Genomic DNA, 6,756 nt, shown 5'->3' with positions numbered 1-6,756 from the left:
AGCTTATTGGTGCATTTCCGCCACCTTCTGCTCCGGAGTGTGAACCAGAAAATAGGTTTACAGACTAAATCCCCTTCCCCACTCACACACACACACACACACACACACACACTTCCCAGTCATTCTGCAAAACAATAATAATAATAATTATTATTATTATAATCATGACAACAACAATATTTATACTTTTAACCCTCCTCAATACTACATTTCTTCATATCCTATTAAAAACCCCTATTTCTCTTAAGAAAGTCATAAGAATTCTAGTCTGAACCCTATCACTGCTCAATAGCCCTTTTAATGTAATGTTCTGAACTCCCATCTCCCTCAACTTATTCCTCATCATCTCTCTCTGAGCTCCATATCTACTACATCTCAAAACAATATGCTCTACTGACTCCTCTTCCTGGCATCCATCACATAGTCCAGTATTATGTTTCCCTATCAATTTAAGCGTTTTATTTAGTAAACAATGTCCCAATCTTAATCTAGATATCACCATTTCTTCTCTCCTATTTCCACTTCCAACCCTTGTATCTTTAACGTCCCTTTGAATTTGATATAAGTGTCTCCCTTTCCCCTCTCTATCCCAACTTTCTTGCCACTTTTGATTTATTTTCTCCCATATCACACTTTTAACCTCTGCTTTACTAATACTAACTTGCATTTCTATATTTCCCTTTGTTAATGCCCTTTTTGCTAATTTATCTGCCAATTCATTCCCCCTTATCCCTACATGTCCTGGTACCCATATAGACTTTACCTGTCTACCTTGATTTACTATTCTTGTTACTGACTGGAGTACTTCAAACAGAATATCTTGACGACTTTTGGATTTGAATGATCTTAAGCTTGTTAATACTGATGATGAATCTGAGCATACCAAAACTTTGTTCTGTCCCGTTCTTTCTACCCATCGTAATGCAATTAATATTGCCAGTATTTCCACTGTATATACCCCTAATTTATTAGATGTCCTCCTATTGATTCCTGTTCCTTTATCCGGTATCACTACCCCCAATCCTGTTGCTTCTGTCTCTGGATTCTTAGCTCCATCTGTATAGATCTGGATATATTCATTATATTTTTCCAATAACCGATTTTTGAACACTCTTTCTAAATTAATATCCTCCTGATCCTTCCTTTTTTCCTGTAACACAAACCAGTCTATCTCAGGCCAAACTATCTTCCATGGAGCAATCTCTGGATACACTATCGTGGGACTTATCCTCAAATTATACACTTCTAATTCTTTGGCTATATCATTTCCAATTCGTCCAAAATTTTCCTTTAAATTTTTCCCATACTCTCAACTTTCCTGTAATACTGCTTTAGTAAGATGAGTACTATTATGCCCTTGTAGACCAGCCCAATAATTTGCCATTAACTGTTTCCTCCTTAACTCTAGTGGTAATTCTCCCATTTCTACCTGTATGGCTGCTACAGGAGTTGTTTTAAAAGCTCCACAGCATATTCTCAGAGCCTGAGCCTGGATCACATCTAACTTTTTTAACTGAGACTTAGCTGCTGATCCAATTACTACGCTTCCATAATCTAGCACTGATCGTATTAATGCCACATATACTCTTTTCAGTGATACTCTACTTGCTCCCCATTCTCTTCCCTGTAAACATCTCATCACATTTATTACTTTTTTCCCCTTTTCCTCCATTTTTCTGATATGATCTGCAAATGTCAATCGTGAATCCAAACTTACTCCTAAAAATTTTAAAGTTCCAGCCCTGTTTTTATGTTCATGTCTCACGACACATTTAAAGGGACGCGTCACTTACACCACCTGATCCAAATAATCAGTGCTGATGAGCAGGCCTTAAAGGTACACTTCTCATTTCAACCACCCTACCCGCTACACATATAACATCTCTTAGTGTGTGTTCATAGTTAAATAAAGACAAAGACAATTTCTCAATAATTTAAATAATTATTTGATGAACAAAAAAAGCATGTTGCAGGTTACATGTTTACTGGTATGCAGCAAACTCCTTAGTGGTAAACAAACACTGCTCAGTTTCCATATGGTCCCAATCTATAGAGAGTAGAAGTAACACTGAAGCAGTGTTGCAGTTAGTGAAATAAAGTAGTTCCCTGTCGAATCGGAACTCGCACTGTGTCTGAACAAGATCATGGGTAATGCCTCAGCATAACTGGTGTCTGAAGCATGTGTCTAAATGCAACAATTACATTGGTCAGCAACAGCCTATGACGTCACTACCAGTGCAACCATAAGTATAAAAGGGCACATGAGGAACACGTCATCCTCTTCCTTGTTTTCTGGGGCCGTTTGTTTGTATGTGCAAGTAAGACAGAAACACCACGGAGTGTTTGACTCCTCGAGCAAACTGAATATGCTCATTTTATGCATTTGAGAGACTACTGAAAAAGACTGGTAAGAAGCTTTGTGGATCTTTGATCTCACCTGAAGGTTAATTTTCAGAGTTTGCATGAGCGCGTTCAGCTCTTGAGGAGTTGAAGGCACACATAATGATGCATTCATTGCAACATAATCTGTTCTTAATTTGTTTCTCCGATAGAGCAACAATGTTTTTTCCTGCATTGACTATTGCAATGCACTTCTTGCTGGGGTTCCTAAAACCACACTTAACAAACAACGTGTACAAAATTCGGTAACACTTTAAAATACGGATCCTTCATTAATGAATAACTACACAGGAACAAATGAGTAACACAATATTAACAATCTAGTAACTACAGTTAACTAACAAGTAACTCTGATTAACGAATTAGTAAGTAATAGCACACAGATTTAAGTGGTAGTTCACTATTAACTAATCAATAACTACTATTTTTTAATACTTCACAGAGAACTACTGAATTTTTTTACAGATTTAAGTGGTAGTTCACAAATAACTAATCAATAACTACAATTTTTCAATACTTCCCAGAGAAATAATGAAAAAAATTCACAATTCATGCAAAACTAATTAATGACTAATGCAGGACAAATTACTAGCACTAGATTAACATTACTGCTAGATACTGTACACTAATTATAAATATGTAATAGCGTAGCAGACTTATGATTTGGGAAAGCTGTCAATAATTAGCTTATGCACTGCTGTCTTTTAGAGAACTATTCATAAACTAAATAATTTTTAAGAATTGTTTTTATAAATGCACTTGTCTGGAACACTTACCCTGTGGCCGATTTTCCGGCATTCCTCTGGACTGGCTTTGAATAACTAGACTCATCATGGTGAGTACTGGAACATACTGAGTCATCAGCCATCCAAATACCAGTTATTTTATTATAGCTTGAGTCATTTGAGACACTTGAGTCATTACTAGTCAGTTAACATGATCTTCACTTTAGAATACGGATCCAAATAGGGGTATGTAGTAACACTTGAGTCATTACTAGTTAGTTAACATGATCTTCACTTTAGAATACGGATCCAAATAATTAGTAGTTCCTATAGAGGTATGTAGTAACACTTGAGTCATTACTAGTTAGTTAACATGATCTTCACTTTAGAATACGGATCCAAATAATTAGTAGTTCCTATAGAGGTATGTAGTAACACTTGAGTCATTACTAGTTAGTTAACATGATCTTCACTTTAGAAAACGGATCCAAATAGGGGTATGTAGTAACACTTGAGTCATTACTAGTTAGTTAACATGATCTTCACTTTAGAATACGGATCCAAATAATTAGTAGTTCCTATAGAGGTATGTAGTAACACTTGAGTCATTACTAGTTAGTTAAAATGATCTTCACTTTAGAATACGGATCCAAATAATTTTTAAGTCCTATAAAAGTATGCATTAACACTTGAGTCATTACTAGTTATCATGATTCCATGCTGTAGTTACTAATGAAGAGCCAACCCGAAAGGGTAGAATCATCTAATCATTCACAGGATATATATACACACACATATATATATATATATGAACAAAGAGACATACATAAAAACAATTTTGAGAGGTAGGTTAAATAATAAAATAACTGGTATTTGGATGGCTGATGACTCAGTATGTTCCAGTACTCACCATGATGAGTCTAGTTATTCAAAGCCAGTCCAGAGGAATGCCGGAAAATCGGCCACAGGGTAAGTGTTCCAGACAAGTGCATTTATAAAAACAATTCTTAAAAATTATTTAGTTTATGAATAGTTCTCTAAAAGACAGCAGTGCATAGGCTAATTATTGACAGCTTTCCCAAATCATAAGTCTGCTACGCTATTACATATTGATAATTAGTGTACAGTATCTAGCAGTAATGTTAATCTAGTGCTAGTAATTTTTCCTGCATTAGTTATTAAGTTTTGCATGAATTGTGAATTTTTTTCATTATTTCTCTGGGAAGTATTAAAAAATTGTAGTTATTGATTAGTTATTAGTGAACTACCACTTAAATCTGTAAAAAATTCAGTAGTTCTCTGGGAAGTATTAAAAAATAGTAGTTATTGATTAGTTAATAGTGAACTACCACTTAAATCTGTGTGCTATTACTTACTAATTCGTTAATCAGAGTTACTTGTTAGTTAACTGTAGTTACTAGATTGTTAACATTGTGTTACTCATTTGTTCCTGTGTAGTTATTCATTAACGAAGGATCCGTATTTTAAAGTGTTACCCAAAATTCTGCTTCTAGGATCTTGACTGGAATCAGGAGAAATGAGCATATTACACCGATTTTAAAGTCTTTGCACTGACTCCCGGACAGGTTCTGAGTTGATTTTAAAATCCTTATGCTCACATATAAGGCACTGCATGGTCTGGCACCTCAGTATCTGTCTGCGCTTAGGTATCAGTATCTGTGGGGTTATACACACCCAAGCGTCATTTACGCTACTCACAAGCTGGTCTATTGACAGTCCCACAGACTCCGTTGCGTACTGTAGGGGACAGGGCTTTCTCATCCTACGCTCCTAGGATTTGGAATGCACTCCCTCCAAATATCAGAGATGCACAGACTCTAAGTAATTTCAAATCTCATTTAAAAACACATTTTTTTAGGTTAGCTTTTACTTGACTTTTATTTTATTTTATTATTTTTGTTTTCTCTTGTGTGTTGTATTTTAATTTGTTTGTTCTATTATGTAAAGCACCTTGAGAAGCTGCTTTAAAGGCGCTATATAAAAATAAAGTTATTATTATTATCATTATTATTATTATTATTATAAGAATCTAGTGTTGAACGGAGCATGTTCGGCTCTCGAGGGAGTTGAATGCATGCTTTGTGTTGCAGACGCAGTGAAAAGCTCCAACCATGTCAGCATTTGTACAAGCACATTCGGCTCTCGAGGGAGTTGAAAAATGCTTGTAGCGATGCAATCATGGGTGTAGACTCTGTTCTTGCTAGTTTCTCGTTACAGATAAGAATCTAGCATTTGACAAGCTTAGTTATAGTTGAGCATTGATAGTACTCCCTCGTTTTGGATGATTGTTAAAGTGAGTACTCACTCCCTAAATGTTCTGTATATTGTAGAATCAAGTGAGTGGCTATCTGTGAGCCTCTTTGATAAGCTTAATTTCAGCTAAGCATTGGTAGTACTCCCCTCATTTTGGAGGGTTTAAGTATGTTTAAGTTTAAGTACTCACACTTTATCTTAGCTCCTTTCATTGTTAGAGTCAAGCTGGAAGGCTTTTTGGTGAGCCTTACCTTACCTTAGCTCCTTTCATTGTTAGAGTCAAGGCTTTTCGGTGAGCCTCCTTGACAAGTTTCAGTTGAGCATTGCTAGTACTCCCTTCATGTTATAGAGGGTTATCAGCTAAGTACTCTTCTCCCTATAGCAATTTTCAGCTCTGTGTCAAGCTGAATGGCTTTATGAGCCTCATAAGAGTTGTATGGCTCTCGACAAGCCTCCTTGACTAAACAATATTGTTGAAATGTCGCCAGTGCTCCCCTCTTTTTGGAGGGCCATCATGTTGAGTAGTTCAGTAGTTCACTGTTTAACTTTAGTGTGAAGAGGAATGGATCCGTGACAGAGTGTTGATAGGTCTCCTCTCATTTAGAGAGCCGCCCTTCTGAGGATTCCACTCCCCAGAGTTATGCATGGTTAGATACCAGGATTTGTTAATTAGGTCCCCTCTTGTTTTAGAGTGGCATCCTGCTGCTCTCGATAGAGCTCCTCTTTCTAGTTAGGGACACTATGTCGCAGGGCTCCTGGTGAGCTTCCATAGCTGCATTAGAAGTAGCACTGGGTCTTCTCTCATACTTGAGAGTCGTCCTTCATTCCTTTGAGCCTACCACTGAGCCTGGCGTGACGTTACGCCCAATGAGGGAGCTTGGCGCCCTCACGCGTCACAGCCTGCCAGAAGGGGCGTGGTTTAGCGTATATAATTTTGCGTATATAAGGAAGGGCTCAGAGGCTCTTCACATCGCTGGACTCTGAGAGAAGCCGCCACCATTGAAGCAAGCGACCAGCAGGCCGAGGAAAGCGTCTGAGGAAGCCAGTTGGTCACGTGGCTAGCTTCCTCGCGCTCTCTCCCTCTGTTTGAGCCGCGCAAACTGCGCCGTTCACAAGGGATGTTAGAAGTGGACGGTCACGGGCTAGCTTCCTCGCACTCCCTCTGTTCGAGCTGCGCAAACTGAGCGGACGGTCACGAGGCTAGTTTTCTTTACGTTATAAGAAAGCTACCCCGCCCCGTTCGAGCGCGTCACTCACCGGCAAAAAAAAAAAAAAAACGCAGAGGCCGAACCAACCTCCATTTCTCACACATTTCTCAGTCTCACTCCTAAGTTCAGGCGACTGGAAATATCAATAT

This window comes from Rutilus rutilus (assembly GCF_951802725.1).
Source record: "Rutilus rutilus genome assembly, chromosome: 23".
NCBI classification, from domain to species: domain Eukaryota; kingdom Metazoa; phylum Chordata; class Actinopteri; order Cypriniformes; family Leuciscidae; genus Rutilus; species Rutilus rutilus.
This window is presented reverse-complemented; position numbering follows the sequence as displayed.